At 41.1% G+C, this 27,289-nt stretch overlaps 1 pseudogene; it reads right to left on the bottom strand.

Annotated features, from left to right (window-relative positions):
• Positions 1–961: 961 nt before the first annotated feature.
• Positions 962–26,434, bottom strand: LOC131232870 (cysteine synthase-like; annotated as a pseudogene).
• Between the last annotated feature and the right edge of the window lie 855 nt (positions 26,435–27,289).

The raw sequence follows: 27,289 nt of genomic DNA, 5'->3' as shown, positions 1-27,289 counted from the left end.
AATTTCCATATTGGAAAATCACAACCATATTAATGCAGATTGGCCCACTTAGAAAATGTTACATGGATTGTAAAATCACAGCCTGATTTTCATACATGGAATATTCAGTGGGGCCCATCAGATGAATCTGTATATAGCTCGGCCTCCCACACAGTTTGTAGGATTTGACAACCAATACACATTCAACATACATGTGTGGCAGCCCACCCAATGACCAATCTAGCACCATTTCCAGGGCATTATAAAGGACCAACATTTCGAACGCTTTGGGACATTGGTATCCACATAAAACCAAGAAAATCAGAATCAGGAAATGCAGTGCCATAAATGAGAACAGGCTGTAGTCCTTTTTGGATACACCTTCAAAATTGGCATTCTATGCCTAAATGCCTTTCTAAACCAAACCTCAGTTCCAATGCTGCTTTTGGATGCACTTTCACAAACCCCATTTTCATCCTCAGCTATAACCACTAAAAAGCCAACTCAATAAAAACCAATTTGGTATTTTTAAAGTAGATTGACAAAGTCAATACATACTAGGCTGTTGCAAGGAACTCCCTTCTGCAAAGGAGGTTGCGTCCAAAAGGCCCTTTGAGTAAAATTATAAAGTACCCGGGTTCAAGTCTTGCTTTTGTTCATGCCGAACCCACCAAGCATACATGTATGTCAATCCAGATAGGGCACACTGTGGATGGAGCTAACCCTGAAAATCACACTGATTGAACAAATATATTCATTCAATTGGTTGCTGTCAAATGTGCAGCGGAAACCAAAAATAAAATTTAAAAAAATGGTCACTCTCCTAATTCAACGGGTTAAATCCGATGGCTAAGATCCCCCAATCAATGCAATTTTCAGGCTTTGCTCCATTCACTTGACACTTGACTTATCCCTTAAAAGAAATGCAATCCAACCTCAAGGAAGAAGAACCTTATAATTCAACTTCTCTCTCTCTTTATCCTTTTTTTTTTTTTTTTTTTCAATTTTCTTTTTTACTTAATTGACAGCAACTTTATTTTTGGTGGAATTCTAATGATCAGTGCACGGTCTTTTGATACAATGGCTTCATAAATGTTATTCAAGACAAAGAACTTTAAATGAGAGCCACAAAACAACCAGAAAAACCAAACCAAGAGCACCTCTTTCTTTCATGGTTCGAAAACCATGTTCTGTGTCTCCTGCTTCACTGACTGGAACAGCACAGAAGATAGATAACGCTCTCCGAAACTGGGGAAAACCACCTGCATAGAGATTCTCAGTTATAAGCATAGCTCTAAAACTCGATGACTCAATTCAAAACTCAGAAGAGTTGATGACATATTGAGCCAAGTAACTAGGGAACTCAAAATCAGTGTTGCTCAGTCCCGAATTGACAAGAGTCACCAATTTAGTTCTCTAACTCAAATCAACTTGATGCAACTCATGATGACCCTAACCATGTCAGTCACCCATGGAAAAAAAATTTCCTTATAATAGAAGTAAAAGGAAGCTGGTGAATTTTAAACTAACCACCGACACTATAGAAGAGAATGTCTATAACCAATGCTTTCATCAGGGAACTATTTTAAAAATCTCTTACTACTTTAATTTAAAGGAATTTGTATTTAAAAACCAAGTCAAGCCAAGTGTAGGCCCAATCTATCCTTTGAGTTCAGGCTTTGAGGCCATGGTTACAAGTAACATGAAGCTACCTGAGCTGATTTCTGATGGTAGAACTTCAACCATATATAAAATCATGCTGTCACTTGAAAACATTAGTTTGACACAGCCCACACACTCTTCTGCACATGGCTATGTGCATAAGACATTGGAGACATGCACCAGGTGAGCCGCACCATGGAGATGACCTTCTCCAAAATCAGGTTGGCCACACCATAGAAAACAATGTCATCACCTGGTGGGTGTTGTCCTAGTGAAGCCTGTGAAATGTTACAGCCAGTAAAAGAAGCTTATGTAACTATCTTTTAATAGAAAGGGCATTTCATTTTTAGCATCTGTAGAAAAACCCAAAACTGAAAAACAACCAATATTCTTATTTGAATTAATGTCTTCCTGGAAAGTCCAAAGTGAAATTTCTGAAGGACGAGACAAGGATATGAAAAGCAGAATAGAAGTAAATAACATCTGATGGAAGAAACAAGGGAATAATAGGACTTACAACAATGAGCTTTCCAGCATTTTCTGGCCTCTTTGCAATCTTAATTGCAGCAGCAGCTGCTGCTCCAGATGATATCCCAACCTGTATGTTCACCCTCAATCATCGTAGATAAGTAAAAAGAAAAACTGAAAAAAAAAGGCAGGCTTTCACACCCCAGATAAATATGCAAAAACAAACAGCAGGAAAACTCACCAGCAATCCTTCTTTGAGAGCAAGAAGCTTTGCAGTTTCAATAGCTTCATCACTTGAGATCTGGGAATTACACAGAAGTATGAGTTTCATTAAAAAAGGGTATTGATGTAGAGCGGGTCGCAGACACTTTCATGTCCAAGATGGACCAGAGAAGGCCCGATCGGAGGAGGAAGTGATCAGGGCCATCAGAACCCTAAAACAGGCATATCTCGCAAACCGGAATGAGTTATTCAACGTACCATTTACGATTTAGAGGTAGGAGAAACTACTTTAGCCACCCAACCGGCTATGCTGAGTTGCCCACGCTGGATTTGCGAGATTCCATCAGATCGACAGTCGAAAGTCCTTTTTAATTCCGTTTTTACTATTTATAATAAGTTTTAGTTCGATCACAACTCTTGATCCTTTAAGCTTTAGGAGTCGTGCCCAACATGAAAAGGGCTTAGAAAAATTAGGAGAATAATGTGGTTAGGCCAAATTGGACACTTACTATTTTTGGCCGAAAACCATGAAGTCTAGTAGAAATCATGACAATCAATAAATAGTAAGTTTACTATTTAGTAAGTCACGTTTTTTAGGGAGTTTGAGTTGGAGTTTGATTCTGAAACTTCTTCCTAGGTTTGGTATCACTATTTAAAGGATTGTAAATTTGTTTTTATGAGGAGTCAATCTATTTTCGAATTTATTAGAATTTATTTTATTTTATTTTATTTTTCTATTTTTCCTTGTGGATTCCAGGAATCTCTGTGAGGAGTCCAGAGAAGCTCCGTGAATTCGGAGTAATTATCCCATTGAGGAAGACAGTGACTGACTCATCACGTCCATCCCTGCGTCAATTGGTATCAGAGCGAGGACTCCCCTCAGACCGATGGCAAATTATGAAGGAATGGACCAAAATCTCGTGGACGGTGATCCAGGGATTCATTATCCTTTGGAAAAAATGAAAGCTTTCCATTGGGAGAGTCAGTTGACCATGCAAGGGTTGCAGGCAACCCTCGACCGTCTTGTAGATACGTTAATTCCACCCCGAGCTTAAGGCAATGTTTAGCTGCTCGTGGTTGCTATACGGCACAACCCAAATTTCCATAGGGCACTACCGAAGGTGAATTGTAGGGCTTCCCCAGATGAGTCGAGCTCCAGCAACGAGGACATCAATGGCGACTTTGCCCGACGACCAGTCCATGGAGGCGATCGAGTAGATCGTGCTGAAAGAAACTATTAAGGTAAGGTCGAACTTCCCAGTTTTAATGACTTATTACGTATAGAAGATTTCCTCGATTGGTTAGCCGAAATAGAACGATATTTTGATTACATGGATGTGTCGAAACATAAAAATATGAAATTAATAGCATTCAAATTAAAATCCGATGCTTCTGCATGGTGGGAGCAATTATAACTCTCACGTGCCTAACAGAACGAGGCGCCCATCCGATCATGGCCATGGATGACATGCCTTCTTTGATCACAATTCCTCCTAGTGATTACGAGCATGTATTGTTCCAGCAATACAAAAATTGTCAATAGGGGAATCGAACCATCACAGATTACACCGAAGAATTCTAGTGGTTGGCAATGCAAAATGACCTGTCAGAAACCGAGTTGCAAAAGATAGCATGATTTATAGGTGGGTTACGATCGACAATTCAGGACCGAATTCAGATGCACCCAGTTAGAACTGTGGATGAAGTGGTTCAATAGGCAGGTAGGGCAGAAATGTAGCTTGCACGAGTCCCTACTTGGCCTTATCCTTCAACTTGGCCCCCCATGACGAATCCCACACAAAATTCAGTGCTGGCACAAGAAAAAGAACCAGTAGGAGGACGTCCTTAACCTCCTGCAACCGCAGACCGTGAAACGGGAAGCGGCCCCGGCCCATATAGGCCTCAACATGTAGCACCCACAACAGCGGGTCCGAGTAAGATTCCACATCCTTATGGTGGGCTAAGGCCGAACACTTGTTACCGCTATGGCTAACTAGGCCACTTATCAAACACCCGCCCTCAATGCCCCGCAGCCCACTTGACCATTAACGAAGGAGGCACTGAAGGTGATGCAGCTGAAGAAGACCCTGGATTTAATGAATATGAACAAAGAACTAAGGAAGGAGCTGAAGACGAATAATGGTTGGCCGAGGATCAGGGTGAATCCTTGGTCGTGAAACAATTATTGTACACCCCATGGAAGGAATTGCATATATAACATCACAATATATTCCGTACGCGGTGTACCATCAACAGCAAGGGCTGTTATGTAATCATAAACAATGGCAGTAGCGAGAACATCATCTCGAAGGTGATGGTGGACAAGTTGCGGCTATCTACATCAAAACATCCTTCCCCTTACTCGATTGGCTGGATAAAAAAGGTAAACGAGACCAAGGTGAACGAGACCAAGGTACTGTCTCGTTTTCAATTTGTAAAAATTATAATGATCAAGTACTTTGTGATGTTGTCGACATGGAAGCATGCCATATGTTACTCGGTCAACCATGGCAATCGGATCATGATGCGATCCACCGAGGATGAGATAATGTTTACGTCTTCGTCAATGATGGTCGAAAAATGGTCCTTGCCCCTATGGCACCAAAGAACCACCTTGAAGCTTCTAAAGTAGAGGGGAGTTCCCTCCTAACCATTTAGGATTTCATGGAGGAATCAAAGGAAACTGACAAGGTGTACGCCGTGGTGGTAAAGGGCGAGGAATTGGAGCCCTTAAACATTCCTCCAAGTTTAAGGCCATTGTTGAATGAATTCAAAGAAATTTGGCCCGATGATCTTCCCAATGGATTGCCTCCCATGCAAGATATTCAACACCATATTGACCTTGTCCCGGGGTCCAGTTCACCCAATCGTCCTCACTATCGGATGAGTCCGAAGGAGTGCGATATTCTGCAAGGGTAAGTGGATGAATTGATCCGTAAGGGTCTAATCCGAGAAAGCATGAGCCCATGCGCCGTATCGGCCCTATTAACTCCAAAGAAAGATGGGAGTTGGTGGATGTGTGTCGATAGCCTGGCGATCAACAAGATTACCATAAAATACATATGTCCCATACCAGGGCTGGACGATAGGCTGGACATGCTTGATGGTGTAAAATTATTTTCTAAATTGGATTTAAGGAGCGGTTACCATCATATTTGAATACAATCAAGTGATGAGTGGAAGACAGCTTTTAAGATCAAAGAAGGGTTATATGAATGGTTGGTCATGCCCTTCGGTCTTTCGAATGCGCTTAGTACATTCATGAGGTTAATGAACCAAGTTTTAAAACCATTCATTAGGCGTTTCATAGTAGTCTACTTCGATGTCATTTTGATATACAGTTAGGACGAAGCAAGCCATATGTAACGCCTCAAACAGGTCCTTCAAGTACTCATCGAAAACAAGCTGTATCTCAATTTTTTTCAAATGCAACTTTTTGACCGATAGGTTGTTGTTTTTGGGCTTTATCGTGACATCCACGGGCATCCGGGTGGACGACGAAAAGGTGAAAGACATAAGGGAATGGCTAGTTCCAACAAACATCCATGAAGTATGGAGTTTTCACGGCTTGAATTTTAGCACCATTATGTCACCAATTACAAATTGCATGAAGAAGGGGCCATTTCAGTGGATTAACGAAGCTGACAGGAGCATTGTTGAAATCAAGAACAAATTGTCCACAACCCCGATTCTCATACTTCCCATCTTCAACAAACTGTTTGAGGTCAAATGTAATGCTTCATATGTCAAAATTGGGAGAGTTTTTATCTCAAGAAGGCAGGCTAGTAGCCTTCTACAGTGAAAATCTCAGTGATGTAAGCAAAAAGTGGTCGACCTATGAGCTCGAATTGTACGCAGTAGTCCAGACATTGGCGACATTACTTAATTCAGAGGGAGTTCATTCTTTACACATATCATCAAGCTCTCAAATTCATTAATAGTGAGGCTAACGTGAATCGTGTGCATTCTAGATAGGTTGCATTTTTGCAGGAATTCATGTTCGTTCTGAAGCACAAGTCAAGGCAACAGAACAAGGTGGCTGATGTACTTAGCCGTCGTGCTTCACTAGTTACAATAAGCAATGAGGTAGTTGGCTTCGACTATCTCAAGGAGCTGTATGCCGAGGACGGAGACTTCGAAGATGCATGGATGAGGTGCCAAAAGGGTCATTCCAGTGACCTACATATGCATGACGGTTTCTTCTTCAAAGGGAATCGACTGTGCATCCCCTAAAGTTCTATAAGAGAGCATATTATTTAAGAGCTACATAGAGGTGGCCTTAGTAGATACCTTGGGCGAGACAAGAAGCGGGCTCTTGTGAAGGAGCGGTATTATTGGCCACAATTGGTACGTGACGTAGGTAAAAAAGTGCAACGCTGCCATGTTTATCAAACCTCCAAGGGGCAATATTAGAATACAAACTTTTACACCCCGTTACCTGTGCCCAATGGTCCTTGGGAGGACTTATCTATGGATTTCATGCTTGGTCTCCCATGAACACAGCGCGGCATGGATTCATTGTTCGTGGTGGTAAATCATTTATCAAAGATGGCGCACTTTATCGTATGTGAGAAGACCACCGATGCAACACACGTGGCGAACCTACTCTTCAAAGAGATCGTGCGGCTACACGGGGTTCCCAAGACCATTACTTTTGACCATGACACGAAGTTCATTAGCCACTTTCGACAGAATTTGTACAATCAGTTCGGTACACAACTTCAATTCAGCAGTGGCTACCACCCATGGACCAATGGGCAGATTGAAGTTGTGAATCGTATGTTGGGAAACCTCGTTGTATTTCGAGTGACAAACCGAAGCAGTGAGATTTAGCCTTGTCTCAAGAAGAATTTACATTCAATAACATGGTGAACTGCACGACAAGGAAGTCCCTATTCCGAATTGTTTATGGTTGAGTGTCTCGCCACACACTTGACTTGGTCCATTTACCCAAGCTCTCGAGCACGAGTATTACAACAAAACATATGGTGGACCGAATCGTGGGCATCCATGCAGATATACAAGCCAAGTTGTATGCCTTGAATGACAAGTACAAAGAGCAAGCCAACAAGCATTGACAACAAAAGGTGTTCGAGGTGAGCGACCATGTTATGGTCCATCTACGTAAGGAGAGATTTCCGACTGGGACCTACAACAAGTTGAAGAATAAGAAGATTGGACCGGTACCGATCCTCCGAAAAATCAATGACAATGCTCACGTTGTTGATCTTTCGGATGACATGAAGATCTCACATACTTTCAACGTCGTAGACCTGACCGAGTATCATGAACCGAAGCGGGACGAGAACTCGAGGACGAGTTCTTTTAAAGTGGAGGAGACTAATGTAGAGTGGGTCGCGGACACTTTCATGTCTAAGATGAACCTGAGAAGGCCCGATCAAAGGTGGAAATGATCGAGACCATCAGAACCCTAAAACAGGCATATCTGGCAATCCGGAATGAGTTATTCGACGTACCATATATGATTTTGGGTCAGGAGAGGCTACTTTAACCACCCAACCCTGTTATACCAGGTTGCCCACGTCGGATTTGCGAGATTCCATCAGATCGACGGTCGAAAGTCCTTTTTAATTTCGGTTTTACTATTTATAGTAAGTTTTAGTTCGATCATAACTCTTGATCCTTTGAGCTTTAGGAGTCGTGCCCAACATGAAAAGGGCTTAGAAAAATTAGGAGAATAATGTAGTTAGGCCAAATTGGACACTTACTATTTTGGCCGAAAACCATGAAGTCTAGTAGAAATCATGACTTTCTATAAATAGTAAGTTTACTATTTATAGTAAGTCTCGTTTTTTAGGGAGTTTGAGTTGGAGTTTGATTCTGAAACTTCTTCCTAGGCTTGCTATCACTATTTAAAGGATTGTAAATTCGTTTCTATGAGGAATCAATCTATTTTCGAATTTATTAGAATTTATTTCTATTTTTCCTTGTGGATTCGAGGAATCTCTGTGAGGAGTCCAGAGGAGCTTCGTGGATTCAAAGTAATTATCCCCTTGAGGAAGACGGTGATTGACCTCATCACGACCATCCTTGTGTCAGGTATTCCTAATACACCCCCACTAACATACTCTGATTACCATGGCACACACTATAACCAAGCAAGAGCCACAACTAGCATGACAGGTGAGCTAAGGCCAGTTTGGTACCAACGAAATGAGAATGCGAATTTGGTAAATTCATGGATTTACATTGGATTTGGATTTGGCAAATTCCAAAATCTATTGTTTGGGAATCAAACTACAAATCCATGGATTTGGGGAGCATTAACAGAAAATGAAAATCTCTTCTTTCAAGATTTGTGAGGTGAACTTTAGTAGATGTCAGACTTGGGTTTACCCCTAAATCTCAGGATCAAGGTAAAACGAGTTATATTTAGTTTGTAAGTGATTTTAACTAATATTAATATCTCATTCAGCTACATTTTTATCAACTTTTAAATATATTGATAAATTGTAATTATAATTTTAATATGAAATATTTGGTTATGGTCGGCATGGATCACGTACCCATACCCTCTTTAAACTCATAAACTCAAATTAACTCGAAAGTCTGTCGAGTTGAGCAACTCGGTCCAGTATTTTCAACTCTTGAGCACCAAGACTCATTAATATTTAATATTTATAACTAATAAAATATTTTAGTCTTGGCTAGTCGCGTTCTGTAAAGTCAAATCATGAGAACCGAGTCTTGACTGAGTGATGCAGGAACATATGATGACTTAATCTAGATGCATGTATAATCAGGTTAAAGAATGTTCAACTAAATACACGAATCAACTAACCGTTTCCAATTAAAGAGATTAGGTAAATTTCAACACAAAGATGAGGTCATTCTGTCAGGATCATGCCCCTTAGCATTAAATCGCGTAAACAATAAAAAAGGAGTACCTAGGGATATGAGGATATCCCAGATCTAGCATAAGTCAGTCCACAGTCAAGTTTAGATCTGATTCTACTGACTAACCATCCCTCTTTTCCGTTCAAACTAGAAATGGGGTATCCACAGAGGAGCGGAACAGGTAAAGAATGAAGGGTTCGAGATGAAGAAAGTACAGGTCCTTTTGTCGTCGGAAGAAAAGGAGGATGATTCTTACCTTTTCCTGCACCTCGAAGATCTAGAAAGAAGGAAACCTGAAATCGGGGTGGAATCCTCAATACCCAAGGGCCAATTCTGAAACCCTAATCTCTTGGATAAAGAGGAAAAAAATTACGAATTTCTATTCATTTAATAATAATGAAAATAGGGTTCTCACAACGTATATATAAGCTATAGAAAAAGTAAAAGTGCACTAAAGCCCCTGAAAAAAAGAAAAATAACAAAAAAAGACGAAAAATTAAAGAAAGTGCAATAAAACCCCTGAAACAAGAAAAAAGAACAAAACGTCTAAAACTAAAACACCCGTGTGGTAGGGTGTGAAATCCGACCCATAGATCTATGGTTAAGGTGCGGTCATGCCGCTCCTAAACTCGTAGCGCAAAGGAAAATGGGTCTGATGGACCCAATGTCCATCTACATCAACTCCTCCGCTCCAGTACTCTGTCAGCGACGCCTCCTCCTCTGGTACACTCTAAAGGGTGGACCACTGATATCTGCATCAATTCTCCCCGGGTAGGAAGAATTCGCCACTAGCGAAAGTGAACTCCTGTATCTCCCGAGCAAATCAAGGTCCATGCGCTGTAGCTCTACCTCTATGATCCAAGAGTTATCTGTAATGGGCCTGTTCCTACATTTGACTAGGAATTTCTGGAAACCCCCGGAGTGAGTGGAAACCGCCTCGGAGTCCAAAATTTCCTCTATCTCGTTTCTTCTAGGTGCAAGTGGAAGAGAAGGTAAGATAGGTACAAGAAGATCAGGCTGTGGCCAAGGTCCATATATAGGAGAGGTCCGGGAAGAAACAGGGGAACTAATGGATAGAGGTAATGGCTCGTGAAAGGGAACTAGATCTTCCACATTAAATGTGGAACTGATGCCCATGATAGCAGGGATATTAACAACATAAGCATTAGACCCAACCTTTTTACAACTTTATGTGGGCCTATGCTACGGGCATGAAGCTTCTTCACAAATCCAGGTGGAAACCGATCAGACTTAATACGAACCATGACGTCATCTCTAGGTTGAAATTCCTTAAATTTCCTGTGAGTGTCAGCAGAAATTTTATAATGTTCATTACTTGAATTAATCTTCCTCCTAATCTCACTATGTAATGCATGTATATGTTGGGCGAAGGACTCTCGTAACTCTGAAGGACGCTGTGGGGTAGCCATGGGGATCAAATCTATGGGGGCTCGGGGTCTAAGACCTGAAACAATTTCAAACGGGCTCATTCCTGTGGACCTGTTCACTGAAGAATTATACGCGAACTCTGTTGTGGGAAGAACAGTGTCCCAGGTCCTGTGGTGGTCTCCAACCAGACATCTTAACAACTTCCCTAAGCTACGGTTTACTACCTCTATTTGACCATCTGGCTGGGGAGGATATGCCAAAGAAAACTGAAGCCTTGTACCCAAAAGATGCCAGAGAGTCTTCCAAAAATAACTAGTAAACCTAGTATCTCTATTAGATACGATGGATCTAGGTACTCCATGGAGTCGTACAACCTCCTAAATGAACAACTTAGCAACGTGGGAGGCATTTGAGGTCTTATAATAGGGTAGGAAATGGGCCATCTTAGAAAATCGATCAACAACCACGAGTATGGAGTCATGCTTACGAATAGTCTTGGGAAGCCCAAGCACAAAGTCCATACTGACATCTTGCCATGGGGCATGTGGAACTGGCAAAGGAGTATATAAACTTGTATTTTGCTTCATCTGCTTCGCCAGTTGACGTGTCCGACACTGCCCTACAATCTTAGCCACATATCGTTGGAGATTAGTCCAATAGAAACGATCAGACACAAGGGCAACTGTTTTATCTTGACCAAAGTGACCTGTCATCCCTCTAGCATGCAGCTCCCAAACTAGAAAATCGCGGAGGGCTATGCGTAGGATATAGAGCTTGTCCCCTCTAAAAAGATATCCATTTGTAAGGACGAACTCCGCACTCCTCGAGGGCGGGTCACTAGACAATGACGCATAAATGATCCGAAAATCAAGACAGTTTGAGTACTCACCCTTGAGTTGCTCAAAGCCTGTAACTTTAATACTCATGGACTGCAACATCATGATACAATGGCTAAGTGCGTCAGCAACCTTATTCTCTTTTACGGCCTTGTGCTTAAGCACAAACGTGTACTCTTGAAGAAATTGTGCCCACTTGGCATGCCTAGGGCTCAACTTCTTTTAAGAGCTCAAATATTTCAAGGCCTCATTATCAGAGAACAGGACGAATTCTTGCAGTAGTAAATAATGCCGCCAATGGCGCAATGATTACACAACCGCATAGAACTCCTTGTCATTAGTGGAGTAGCATTGTTTAGCCTCGTTCAGCTTCTCACTAAAAAAGGCCACAGGATGTCCCTCTTGGCTTAACACTCCGCCTATGGCAATTCCTGACACGTCATACGCTACCTCAAAGGCTTTGGTAAAGTCAGGTAGACGCATGATTGGCGCTTCCATCATCTTCTTTTTAATCTCCGAGAAAGCTCATGTCACAGCTTTTAGTCCATTGAAACTTCCCTTTTCATATGCAATCTGTAATGGGAGCCATAATCGAGCTAAATCCACGGATGAACCGCCAATAGAACATAGCTAGGCCGTGAAGCTTCGCATGTCGTGTGTGGTACGCGGCTCAAGCCAATTAACAATGTCCTTGACTTTCTCAGGGTCTGCAGACATACCCTTTGACGATACAACGAACCCTAGGAAGATAACACGGGAGGTCAAGATGAACACTTCTTGAGATTCACATAGAGCTTTTCTGCGCACAAGGCGTTGCAGACCTGCCTCAAGTGCTCGATGTGCTGGTTAGGGGACGTACTATAGATGAGGATATCATCAAAGTACACAACTAAGAACTTGCCTATAAAAGGTCGTAGCACCTGGGTCATCACCCTCGTAAACGTACTTGGGGCATTGGTTAACCCGAAGAGCATAACCAGCCACTCGTACAACCCGTCCTTCGTCTTGAAGGCAATTTTTCATTCATCTCCCGGGTGAACATGAATTTGGTGATAACCACTCTTAAGATCAATCTTTGAAAAGATAGTAGAGGTGGCCATCATGTCAAGCATGTCATCAAGCCTCGGGATAGGAAACCGATACTTAATGGTGATCTTGGGCGTAGAAGCGCGAGCACAGCGCACGGGCTCAAACTCTCATGAATGAATCCCTTTTTAAGCAATTCATCCACTTGCCTCCTCAACTCGGCATGATCTGTGGGGTTCATTCTGTAGTGAGGGAGGTTTGGTAGGGTTGCCCCTGGGACGAGATCAATCGCATGCTGAATGTCTTACATCGGTGGAAGCTCGTCTGGAAGATCCTCAGGGAAGACATCCTGAAACTCCTCTAGGACCGGACGAGGCTCCTAGGGTATCACCATAGGCAATGTTCAATTTGTCGACGATAATATCAATAATATTACAATATTATCGTTATTGCAACATGGGCAACATCAAGGCCACAAGCTTTCGTTTCTTTTTCAGTTGTTAAAGATTTCTCGGCGAAATATCATGTGCTATCAATATTCTGAAATATTGATGGATGTTTGGATGGATAGATGGGATGGTTGGATGGATATGATGGTTGAACTGATTCTTAAGACAACATATGCTTTTAGGTCCCCATAAAATGGAAAGTTATTATGTATGCATTCTTTTTACAATTTTTTAATTTCTAAATATGCAAATATGTGCTTTTAGCATCACCTGAATTTTCACTGAAAAATTCCACCATTTTCCCCATGTTTCCCCAATGTTTCCAGTTATCAGCGATATCGATATTGTTTCCATGTATCTGGCCAACGAAATTTGTAGCGATATCGATACTTCAAACACTGGCTGTAGCATGCTATGATAGAAGATTGCATTATTGGTGCAGTGCATCATTCTCCCCAAGTGGGAAAGAACTCATCCTCCAACTTAAAACTAATATCAATCCACCCCAACGACACCTTTGTCTCAGTCCTTCTAGGACTTTGGTAGGAGTTGATGATGGAAACCTGTCCACTACAGACTTCTTTCACTAGTAAGAAAGGCTGGACTTTAGAGGCAAGTCTAGGTGCAGTTTATGGGGTTTTAGGTGCAGGTTTGGCATAGTTTAGGGGCTGTGAGGGGTTGGAAAGATGGTTGTAATAGGACAATCTTTTGGGCAGGAATAAGGGCTGTTATTTAACTGAAGTGGGAGTTGGAATTAAGGCTGAATTAAGGTTGTGTTTGGCTGAGACGAGTGGTCAACTTCAAAGGCCAGATTTGGTGTTGATTTGGGAAGATTACAGGCTGGTTATTGAACTAATTGTGGAAAAATTTGGTCAGAAATCCAGCAGAATGGTTGCAGATTTTAGTGCAGGATTCTAGGACTGTTTTGGGGTTAAAGGAGGGTCGGCTCAAATTATGGACTGGATTGAAGCCGAATACTGGACAGATCTAAGGAGTGTAACTAGGATTGAATTGGTGCTAAATTTAGGGACTGACTAACAGTAACCAGAGCCAGCTTTATAGAAGTTGTTTAGGGACAGTTTGTGATGAAAGATTGATTTAGATTTGGCACAAAAGATTTCTTTGATTGGGCTGGTTAAAAGCTGTAAGAAGGTTTTCAGAACTGTGTAGCTTGTTCTTGGGTTTGGGGTTGAAAGCTACACAAATAAACTGAATTCTTAGCAACAAACTGCAAAGGAAAAAAGACACATGCCAGAAAACTGCAGAAAGCATGTAGAAAACAGCAGAAATATTCTGTAATCAGAACTCGTTACTGCAGCAGTTCAATTCAAACTAGTTCCTATTGGTTATAACACAACTTCATATAAAATCCTAATCATACTCAACTACCCATAAACTAAAACCAGGACTTTCAAATTTTTTTCTTCTCTAAAGGATAAAACTAGAACTTCAATAATCTGTGTAACAAGCAAAAACAATTAGGACTTATTAAGTAGTTAACAAAGCTATGATCATTGTAGCTTTTACTAATTAAGGAAGCTTGTTAGAGCAATAGTCACATGTAATCTCATTAGAATCTTTCAACTTCAGCATCTTTAAAACCTCCAAAATATTCACAATAATGCCTAAAAAGGAAGAAACACAAAAAAGAAAGGAAAAAGTGTTGGGTTTTTACAAAAAAAAAAAAAAAAAACTTTGGAAATCAAATAAAACCAAAAGAAAAGTTTTATTGAATATTACTATATATCCTTTTCTACCATTTTGACGAGAAAGTAGAAACACATGGGAAGAAATGTCGTTCGATATCGTTGAGAGATGAGAAAGATACCTTGGGTATTCACAAACCCAAGTCCTCTACTTTAAAACCCGTGAGAAGACAAAAGTAAAGCAATATTTTAAGAGGGATAGGCCTCATATAGCTTTTTAAAAAAAGGGGAAAAGAAGCAAAATATTGAAACAAAAGACCCTTTTTATTGTAAGTGGGACGCTCAAAATGTGTCACATTCAAATTGTACGATTCATAAGAATCTTAAGATTCACAATATGAATCATAAAATTTGGACGATTTGTATGTGATTTGAGATTTTAGTATACAATTCATATTGTATTTTTGATATGGAACATATGATTCATATCGTGAATCAGACAATTAGTCAGCCACTAGTCTTGAGTTGTCAAGTTAATCCGACTTGGACATCAAGTCGAGTTTTGAGTTTTTGAACTATACTTTGAACGGACGATCCCAACAATCCTACTAATCATGGTTTTAAATAGAGGTTTTGGCGTGTGACTTGCCTAGAGACTGAAATTGGTATGACTCACCCAGACCCATTTCATCTTTAGAAGATATTTAAAACAATGCTACAATGCTACCAATAGTGACGCAGGACAGCCCTAATTATGATGCATGCTCATGGAGATAATTAAACAGCGGAAATAAAAGGAATAAATGATCTAAAATTCTAACAATAATCATCATAACTGAGAAAATCATAAAGGAAACATGCAATGGAGCGGGCCATCACTACAACCATGGAGTATGGAATTCAATTACTACTTAGGTTGGATCCGGCGAGGGATGAGACCTCCCGATCTTGCATGGTCACACCCAATCGATCAATGAAGATCACTAGTCCGAAGAACCAAGAAGTTTCTCGGATTAGGGATTTGAGAATTTGGGGATTTAGGGTTTAGATCGGTTCTCAAGATTTTGATCGAAGAGGAATTAGCCAAAACAAAAAAAATAGAAGAAAGAAAGTTATTACCTTGAGGAAGTTGGAGAGGCACAAGAAGAAATTAGAAGAAGAAGATCAAGGGGAGAGAAGAAGCACCATTAGAGAGAAGAGAGGAAGGAGGCAACCAAAGGGTTTGCTTTTCATTCATCAATAGTTGAAATTCGTGTTTAGGGCTTTACCCCACTTAAATAAGCACATAAAGACATAAAATTACTAAAATACCCCTAGGGTAAGCAAATAAAGATATAAGATTACTAAAAGACCGCTAACTAAGTCAAAAAACGTGCAAATAACATAAGTATGGGAAAGTTTGGGCGCTCGGTCCTCTTTCTCCAATCTTCCTTCACATGTGTCTTCCCTAAGTGGGGTCTTCTATATGTCCAATCACATGTGAAAGGTCTTCAGCTCCTCAATATTCGCCTATCCACAAGGACGGCACTTGTGGTTGGCGCTTTCTTCGTTGGTACACCTTGAATGCACCCGTGTCCGCATCAATTCCCCTCGGGTGAGAAAACTCGACCCCGACGAGTTGAAACTTTTGTAACGCTCAAGTAGATCTGGATCAATACCCTGCAATGCGTCGCCCGACAGCCACGTAGATTCAGACGATGGTTTGTTCTTCCACTTGACAAGATACCTTTGGAAACCCCCATCTCTCGTGGATACTATCTCGTCATCCAAGATTTCCTCAATTGCTTCTTTATGGGTAATGGGTGGAGGAGGGGGTGGAAGGGGTTGGGTAGCAAACTTGAAAAAGGCCATGAAAGGGATGATGTATCAATAATGGGAGTATGGGCACGGACTAGATCTTCCACATTAAAAGTTGGATTAATGCTCATTTTAGGTGGAAGGTCAACCCGATACGCGTTGGACCCAACCTTTTGTAATATCTTGAATGGTCCAGCACTACGCGCTTGTAATTTCTTTGCAGATCCTTGAGAGAATCGCTCTGGCCTTATTCGCACCATTACATAGTCTCCTTCTTGAAATTCTTGCACTCTACGATGAGAATCAGCTGAAACTTTATAATCATTATTGCTCTTATTTAACCGCTGTCTAATATGTGTATGCAAATCATGAATATGACGTGCGAATGCATTGGCTGACTCAGAAGACCTTTGGGTAACAAACATAGGTAAGAGATCTATGGGCATTCTAGATTTATAACCACTTACAATTTCAAAAGGACTCAACCCTGTAGATCTATTAACTGACCCATTATAAGCAAGTTCAGCAGTTGGTAAAATTAGGTCCCAAGTCTTAACATGTTCACCCACTAGACAACGTAGAAGATTTCCAAAGCTACGGTTTACCACTTCAGTTTGACCATCTGTTTGTGGGTGGTAAGCAGTAGAAAATTGCAAATGAGTTCCCATAATGTGCCACAGTGTCTTCCAAAAATAGCTAGTAAATCGAACATCACGATCAGACACTATGGTTTTAGGTAACCCATGGAGACGCACCACACCATCAAAAAAGAGACGAGCAACATGAGACGCATCTGAAGTCTTCGAATATGGGAGAAAATGCGCCATTCTAGAAAAATGGTCCACAACGACAAAAACGGAATCGTGCTTTTTTATAGTCCTGGAAAGCCCGAGCACGAAGTCCATACTAATGTCCTGCCACGGAGCATGTGGCACTGGCAATGGCGTGTACAGCCCGGTATTTTGCTTTCTTTGCTTTGCCAGCTGACATGTTCGACACTGCCCTAAAACTTTGGCTACGTCTCGCTTGAGGCTTGGCCAATAGAAATGATCTTCCACGAGGGCAATGGTCTTATCACGACCAAAATGGCCAGCTATCCCTCCTGAATGAAGCTCCCAGATGAGGAATTCACGAAGGGACATACGGGGAATACAAAGTCTGTCTCCCTTGAAAAGAAAGCCATCTTTAAGAACATATTCACCCATAATATGCTGGTCATTAGAGAATGACGCGTGAGTACTCCCAAAATCAGGACATATGGGGTATTCATCTTTCAGTTGCTCAAATCCGACTACTTCTACACTCAAGGAGTTGAGCAACGCCACTCTCCTACTAAGGGCATCCGCTGGTTTGTTTTCAACCCCGGCCTTGTGTTTCAAAACAAACGAATATTCCTGAAGAAACGCTACCCACTTGGCATACCTTGGGTTGAGTTTCTTCTGAGAATGCAAATATCTCAAAGCCTCATGGTCAGAAAACAAAACAAATTCTTGCGGTAGGAGGTAGTGTCGCCAATGTCTCAGGGATTGCACTACCGCATAAAATTCTTTGTCGTAAGTGGAGTATTTTTGTTTTGCCTCATTCAGCTTTCTCACCGAAATAGGCCACCGGGTGTCCTTCTTGACTCAACACTCCACCTATACCGACACCAGACGCATCGCACGCTACTACAAAGATTGTAGAAAAGTCAGGTAGACGCATGACAGAGCTTCCACCATCTTGCCCTTAATTTCTTTAAAAGCCTTGACGGCGGCTTTAGACCACACGAACTCTCCCTTTTTCATGCACTCGATAATGGGAGCCATGATCGTGCTAAAACCCCTAATGAACCGACGATAAAAAGTTGCTAGGCCGTGAAAACTTCGCACCTCATGAATGTTCCTTGGTTCTGGCCACTCAACTATGGCCCTGACTTTTTCAGGGTCTGTCTGCATCCCTTCAGATGACACTATAAATCCTAAGAACACAACTTGGTTAGACATGAATGCACATTTCTTAAGATTAGCGTACAACTTTTCCTTCCTAAGGACACTACACCTTCTTTAAATGTTCAAGGTGTGATTCCTTAGTGGTACTATAAATAAGAATATCGTCAAAGTACACCACTAGGAATTTTTCCATGAACGGCCTCAAAGCTTGGGTCATCACCCGCATGAAAGTATTGGTGCGTTAGTCAAGCCGAAGGGCATGACCAACCACTCATACAACCCATCTTTCGTCTTAAACGCCGTCTTCCACTCATCTCCGGGGCGTATACGAATTTGGTGATATCCACTCTTGAGGTCTATCTTAGAGAATATAGTGGACCTCGGCCATCATGTCAAGCATATCATCAAGTCTAGGTATAGGGAACCTATACTTGACAATAATTTTGTTTATGGCACGGCTATCCACACACATGCGCCACGTGCCGTCTTTCTTAAGCATAAGAAGCGGTACGGCACACGGGCTCATACTCTCTTGGATGAAACCCTTTCGTAAAACTCATCAACTTGCTTCTTCAACTCGCATGCACCGCAGTGGTTCATCCCGTGGTGAGGAAGGTTCGGTGAGAGTAGACCCTGGACAAGATCAATGGCATCTTTGTATGTCCCTCATAGGTGGCAACTCATTCGGTAAGCTTCAGGAAATACATCACCGTATTCCTTCAGGACCGAGGTCACCTCACAGAGCAACTCTGATGGAACCTCAGGTGTAATTTCTCTAGCCACAAGGGCATACACCATAGAATCCTCCTTAGCCTCTTTTCCAAACTCTCTTACACTGATTATATGTAAAGACTTAGGTTTGGATTTCCCATTTCTCTAGGCTCACTTGCCTTCTCATCCTTCTTCTTTCCTAGTGTATTCTCAGTGGCATGGGATTAAGTTTGATCTTTTTACCATTATACATAAAAGTACACGCATTCGAACGGCCAAAGATCGTGACATCATTATCGAATAGCCACGGTCTACCTAGGATAACATGTCCCACATCCATAGGTAAAACATCACACCACAGGGACTCTTTGTATGACCCAAACTCGATGGGGACTAGACATTGCTGGGTGACAGGTAGGGATGTCTTGTCAACCCAAGAAACTTTATACGGGTCTGGATGAGGTGTGGATTTCAGTTTTAAGCGATCTAAGGTGCTAGTGGAAATCACATTCTGACAACTTCCACCGTCCACTATCACCTTACAATTCTTTTCACCACACTTGGCAATAGTGTAGAAGATAGTGCTTCGACGCCAGTCAGCACTACTTCTAGACTGAGCTAACACACGCCTGACTACTGCAAGCGTTGCTTCTCCATCCACTTCTTCATCAGTAAGTCCTCCTTCAGGGTGATACTCTTCAACTTCATAATTACCCTGGTCATCTCCACCCTCGTGGGATTCGCCTATAACTAAGGCTCTCCCACGGCTCTTCGTAGGACACTGATTAGACATGTGGCCAAGGTTGCCACACTCATAGCACCTCACTTGGCTCATGTTACTAGGACCGGCACCAAGAACCCCTTTGCCCTTGTCCTCCCTAGGCCTAGGCGGAATGGTCGCCTGTGCCCTAGGTTGATTACCAATATTAGGTCTAGTTCCTTGGGAACTAGATCTAGTATTGGAGTCTCGGGACTCAAAACGACGAACGACAGGAGCCTTCGGATTGCTCTAACTCCCGCACGACTTGATATGCTTCATCTAAGTCCGTTAAGGGCCGAGTGATAAGCTCGCGCAAGATCCGCACAAAGGCCCGTCTTAAAACGCGAGAGCGTTACTAGAGGGTCTTCTCGATATCACATCGCATCACATACTCTTCAAATTTAGCGATATAGTCAGCGCATCGACCCTTGGCGTAAGGATTGCCATTGGTCAAGGAGCTTCGACGGTATGAGAGAGGAAGGTACTTCTCCTTCAACTTCTCTTTCATCTCATACCAATGTGTGATAGGGGCTCTACCAACTCTCTCTACCCTACGCTCGGTGTTGGTCCAGAAGAGCTTGGCTTGACCCACAAGCTTCATCTTAGCAAACCGCATTTGATGGTTTTTCGACATGCCATACCACTCAAAGTAGTGGTCCATGTCAACAACCCAGTCAAGGAATGCCTTGGGATCCAAGTGCCCATCAAAACTCGGGCCTCAACTCTCACACTCTTCATCGCACGCTCATCTGGATCATAACGGTCTTGATGACCACATGTGGTTCGTGCCTCTCGCACCACACCACGACCGTTACCACGATCTCTATCCTCACTACCACCACGTGTGGCAGCACGTTCTTCAATGATTCCTTCCACTTGGGAGTGCGCATCTTCCCCTACAGCGGGGTTTTCCTTTTGGGACGCCTCTAGTTGCTCCACTTTAGTCATGGTGGTGGTAATTTGGTTCTCAAGGCGGGCAAACTCACGCCTTTGACTCGCTTCTAGGGCGGTTATCTTTTGTATCAATTGAGCAAGTTGCTCAGATAACTGCTCGTTATTCATGGTAGGTTGAAGTCCGAAACCTCTACCTCTTCTCGTGGGCATACAATGAAGACTTGAACCAAACTCTACCTAACTAGACTACTAGGTGTTATGACTTTCAAGATGAATGCGATGAATGCAAAACTACTATGAACTGACACAATTAAGTTGAAACAGGAAACAACTCAAATCTGAAAATTTTCCAGATTAGAAACTTTCTAAAATTGGAAAGTTTCGAAAATTGAAAACTTTCTAAACTTGAAACTTTCCCAAGTTAAACCTAAAAATCAAAACCCTAATTTGATAACTCGATCTAGACAAAAACCATGCAAGCCTAGGCTTTGATACCAAATTTGACGCAGGACAGCCCTAATTATGATGCATGCTCATGGAGATAATTAAACAGCGGAAATAAAAGGAATAAATGATCTAAAATTCTAACAATAATCATCATAACTGAGAAAATCATAAAGGAAACATGCAATGGAGCGGGCCATCACTACAACCATGGAGTATGGAATTCAATTACTACTTAGGTTGGATCCGGCGAGGGATGAGACCTCCCGATCTTGCATGGTCACACCCAATCGATCAATGAAGATCACTAGTCCGAAGAACCAAGAAGTTTCTCGGATTAGGGATTTGAGAATTTGGGGATTTAGGGTTTAGATCGGTTCTCAAGATTTTGATCGAAGAGGAATTAGCCAAAACAAAAAAAAATAGAAGAAAGAAAGTTATTACCTTGAGGAAGTTGGAGAGGCACAAGAAGAAATTAGAAGAAGAAGATCAAGGGGAGAGAAGAAGCACCATTAGAGAGAAGAGAGGAAGGAGGCAACCAAAGGGTTTGCTTTTCATTCATCAATAGTTGAAATTCGTGTTTAGAGCTTTACCCCACTTAAATAAGCACATAAAGACATAAAATTACTAAAATACCCCTAGGATAAGCAAATAAAGATATAAGATTACTAAAAGACCGCTAACTAAGTCAAAAAACGTGCAAATAACATAAGTATGGGAAAGTTTGGGCGCTCGGTCCTCTTTCTCCAATCTTCCTTCACATGTGTCTTCCCTAAGTGGGGTCTTCTATATGTCCAATCACATGTGAAAGGTCTTCAGCTCCTCAATATTCGCCTATCCACAAGGACGGCACTTGTGGTTGGCGCTTTCTTCGTTGGTACACCTTGAATGCACCCGTGTCCGCATCAAATAGGTTGGAAAATGTAGGGTCCATATTTGATTGTTCTTGAAAAGATCCTATTATTGACTTGAATTGTCCATCATATGCAGTGACCCAGCTTTGATGGCCCATCCATCTAAAATATCACTTCGATCCAATAAACCTAACCATGTGATCAATGGGTAGGAGAATGGATTTGTCCATGTTGATGATATTAGAGAATGTCTAATCATTGATCTAAGTTGTCCATCATGTGCAGCCCATCTTTGATTGTCCCTACCGCTCAAAAACCACTTCAATCAGATGATACTAACCATTTGACAAATGGCTAGGAGTGGATGGTCCATATTGACTATACTGTAAAAGGTCCAATCATTGATCCATCTATTCATCATGTGGGGACCCACCTTTTATTGCCCATCCTTCTCAAATTACTATGACTAAATGATCCTAATCATCTGATTGATGGATAGGAAAATCAACAATCCACATTGATTGTACTAAGATAGGTCTAAGCATTGACAAGGACCTTTGATCATCTGGAAGATGGAGAGGGAGAGTTTTTGGATGGAAAGGAAATTTCATAGAAATTTGCATAGGTTTTTGGATTGAAGTTATACTACGTGCTTTTGTGGAAGCTTCAATGAGAATATGGTTTCCATCTGAATTAGGCGTGCCAATCTACAGAAAGGTCCTGGTTCCATTGAAGATGGTTTCCACTCCCCATAATCCACACATCCAGACGACCCCTAAGGACCCAAAAATACCAGACAAACCCTTGGGTCGACAATCGCATAGTTCCTCTACAGGTTTATATTCACATCTCAGAAAAATAAGAGACCTATTTTGTGAAAAAAAGAAGAAGAAAAGAAATAAAAGAAGAAGCAGCAGCAGCAGAAGAAGAAGAAGGTTCTTGCACGGTCCAGTCAGAAAATTTGCAAAAAAAAGACAGAGAGAGAGAGAGAGAGAGAGAGAGAGAGAGAGAGGGGGGTGAAGGTGTACTTAAATCATCTCAACCATAATTGATAAAAACAGAATTTAAATCAGAAGCTCAAAAACAAATGCAACAAAACTAATTGTGAACAAAATGACTTCAAACAATACACAACACTCATAATAACTCACCAGGCTTCCCTCCAGACAAAACTGCACTTTCAACCGGTTCCACGCCATGTAGATAAAAGAAAGAAAAATGGACCCCAAACCAACGAAATAAGAATCATTTGCTCCAAATAAAGTAACCAAGAAACAAACTTGGTGATGGTTATCATTCATATCCCTAATCCCAGGATGCACAGAAATGCATTAGAACGTTGGATAGCAGTAAAAGATCATACTAACCTTAATATCGGGATTTTTCTCTTTTAGGAATTTCCCTGCACCTGTTATTGTACCGCCTGTACCAATCTCTGAAACAAAGGCGTCAACTTTCCAAACCGATCCTTGCCAGATCTCAGGTCCAGTTGTCTCATAATGAATCTACACAGACGACACCAAACCAATACTTGTCTTTCCAACTAGCAGTGTCTATTAAATGAGAAAACTAGGGAGATCTGCATCACACTGAACATGCCCTAGCCCAAAAATCAGGTGGGCCATGTGTATGTTGAATATGGACCCTCTGATTTTTAGTCTAAGAACCATCCATTTCTCTCGATTCTCATATGTGTGTAGCTCACCTAATGAATTGACCAAGCCTGAGTTTTTAGGCCAGTGAATGTTCCAGAGAGGAACCTATCTAAGGCCAGGATCTAGCACATCCGTGTGCTTCAAAGAAAACCGTCATCATGTGGATCTCGGATCTCCATAGTACTTCTTGCTGTAAAAGAGCAACTCGTAAGGATACCTTCGGGTTTGCAGGATTTTCAAACTGCTGTAGAATATAAGCATCAGGTGTCTTTTCTAGCAATTCCTCAGCCTTCTGAACAGCACCTTTCATGCCCCTGGCTGGATCGGTGAGGACTAATTTGGCTCCGAAAGCTCGAAGAATGATCCTTCTCTCAAGCTTGGCTCATTGAGGCTGGCATGGAATGATGAGCCAGTACCCCTTAGCTGCTGCCATAAAGGCCAGCCCTATGCCGGTGTTACCACTGGTTGGCTCGATCAGGACACTCTTCAGCAATCAGTGTAGCACCCACAAATCAATGAAAAAGATGTTAGTTGGAAACCTTTACCACCAAAGCAAATCATTTGAAATTTAAATGATAATGGAACAGATCACAGTAGATTACCACATTGGCAAATGCCCTCTTGTTTTGTCAATCAAATATGAGAAGAAAAGTGAAATAAATATAAATAAAAATAAAACACACTCCCAAATAGAACCTTGCTGTGAAATTCAGAGTACATCAAAGAGAACTTAAGCGCAATCAAAAGGAGGAAATAACCAATGAGAGATTGAATCCTGAAAAACATTGATGAGAGACAGAAGATCTTGACATGTTTCCTTTTACCATTAATTGCATTCATTATCAAATTACATGGACATGAGACCAAGTAACAGGTTGATGTGTGTGTTAAATAGGTTTGGGTAAGAACAGTAGTCTTATTTTTATATCATAAGGTATGATACTAAATGAAATGTGGGTTTGTTAGCAGTCAGTGGGACTTCTACCATGCAAACAAGGTATAATTTCCAGTTGGAGCTGTTCACCTCCAAGCTGCAAGCAAGATTCATATGGAAGGTCCTCCATATATCCCAATTGCTGTCTGTTGACCACATGGGAAAATGAGACTTTCAAATGTTCATTCTAGATGCACATTGCAATCCATCATGTAATCATGCGATGAGCGAAGACAACAAGATCGTTCAGACCTTCTTGACTTCTTGCATGCTATTGCCTGTGTCTGATCTTTTAGTAAAGTCAACTAACCTTCCCAGGGGTGATAAGGCCTTTCTCCTCTGCATCAGTGATCATGCTATACCCAATCCTGCCAGTGGGAATATGTGAATGCAAAGTCAGAGAGTATTTGGTCATATTCAATTGGAGGTAAAGCATCACGGTTTTAAGACTCGGACTCATCCGAGTCGATTCTGATTCGGTAGTACCCAATCTGGTTCAATACCAGAGTCACCCCCAACTTGGGTGAGTCGCGCTGACACATCCTCCCTGACTCCAGCGAGTGGCAACACGACTTAAGACCAACTGAGTCAATCAGAGTTGCGAGTCTAAAAACATGTAAAGCATCATATTCTACCATTACCCTTCACGTACAATTCCCAATAATTCCATATAAGAAACAACGACAACATGGTAGCAAGTGCGGCGAATTGAATTATCTAGGATAATGGAAACATTGAGGCTCCATTTCGAATAGAGTGCATATTGCCACCTTGTGCTATTTTAAAAATGTTGACTTCAAATTTTAGATAGTCATTTGTTTGGTAAGTGTGAAAACCCCATTCCACAGCTCAAGTTCCAAATGGCAAGTATGCAGTGTCACGAAGAGCTTAATGTCCAAAAGAAACCTAAAGTGTAATGACCCTGAAATAAACTACCTGTCTTTGACACTTGAGCAAGGCTCCATCATCTCGAGCTTAGCAGCGATCCGAGCAACGCAGCCATCCACAACTTTGTTCAGATATACCAATGGGGTATCACCAATCAACTGTTCACAAATGAAGAGAAGTATTCAAATCAGAAGGAAGCTATGGAAGAACTGATTTTTTTTTAAAAATTAAATTTAAATTTAAAAATTTTAAAAATAAATAAATTTTAAAAAATAAATAAATAAAAAGAAGAAGAAGAAGAAGAAGAAAGGAAATATTGCAAATCATTTTGAGGCATTGATTGCAAAACTTACTTCTGTAACATCTTTTGCAATTGCAGTACCTTCTTCCCTCATTTTCAGATCCCTGAAACCAGATTACAAAGCAATTATTAGGAACAAGATATTTGATAACAGTAATGGCCAGAGGTATGACTGTTTTGATACGGGATGTACTGGTTATGGCCCTTAACGGTTGAAATTTTAAAAAAAGAAAAAAGAATCAATCAGCCCATTATGGAAAACGCATTTTACGTTTTCCAGGGAAATCACCCAAAAGCATTTTCTTTCCTAAAACCCAAGAAATGGGATTTCCACGAGATTAGCAAAGGCGGAAAAAAGAAAAAAGAAAAAGAAAAGGAAGAGTAAGCCGAAATGAAATAGTGAGTGGAAACGGAAGATGAAAATAAAACCTTATGAAATCTTCAAAAATATAAAACCGATGAGAATTCCAACAAAAACAAAAATAGTGAAGACGGCGAAAATGGAATTCAAACTCCCGAATACTCACCACAAACACCCAGCTCGATTGATACTTCTCTCTAAGCGTCGGGCGGCTAATATTTAGTAAGGAATAAAAATTCTCAAATATCAAAAAATTCTAAACACGATAACTATAGAAATTATTTAAATCACCGTTCAATGCGTGCATCACGACCCTAATAAACAAAGAAATCGTAGCTTTGAATTGTACATTTAAATGCAAAAAAAAAGAAGATCACAACGCTCCTAAACAAAGAAATCGTAGCTTTGACTTGTACGTGTAAATGCAAAAAAGATTTTTATATTTATTTTTTCTTAGAGAAGAAGAAAGAAATATAAAAATGTTCTTCCAAGGTTACCAGGCAGAGGTGGTAATGGGCCGAAGAAAGCCAGAGAGACCCAAGGCGTAATCCCAGCCCAAGAACGAAATGAGCCTTGCACTGCAGGCCAAAGCTTGAGCCTGAAAAACTGACCCGGCTCAAAAATTGATAAAATCCATATTTCTCACTTGAATTGATTAAAGCGGGCAACTGCACAAAGAAAGAGATATTTTAGAGAAATGAAACCAATGGCTTTAGTTCAATGGAAATGTTTAGGATTGAAATGGCATATTTATATAGAATATAACATATGTACGAGTGAAGTCCGGTCAGATGAAAATGACTTTAGTTTAAGCATGTGAGCCCCAGCTGGCCCACAGGTCCAGACATTTACCTCACCCATTGCCACCCTTGGTCATGGCTTTTCTCTCTTCCAAAAATGAAGTTATCTGCTACTCTGCCTAATTATGATGCTTCATATGCCCGGAAGAATTGGTACAAGTTAACTCATAAAATTACTAAATTATGGATAAGTCACAATTGTAAAATCAGATTGGTTGAATAATTCTAAGTTAGAATCATGTTTTTTCTTTTTTCTTTTTTGAAGTAGGACCATTATATATTTTTCATTTTTGACGGTTTGCCATCCATCACAATTTGCCAAAGTATTGAAGTTTTTCTCATATGAGCAATTGAAGGGTCCTTATATTTAATAATAATATGCACAAACGGAGCCACAGTTTTGAAATCCAAGCTGTTCATCTGATTA

Source organism: Magnolia sinica, chromosome 18 (assembly GCF_029962835.1).
Source record: "Magnolia sinica isolate HGM2019 chromosome 18, MsV1, whole genome shotgun sequence".
In the NCBI taxonomy this organism is placed as follows: domain Eukaryota; kingdom Viridiplantae; phylum Streptophyta; class Magnoliopsida; order Magnoliales; family Magnoliaceae; genus Magnolia; species Magnolia sinica.
Note: the sequence above shows the minus strand (reverse complement) of the source record. Positions and strands in the feature narration are given on the sequence as shown.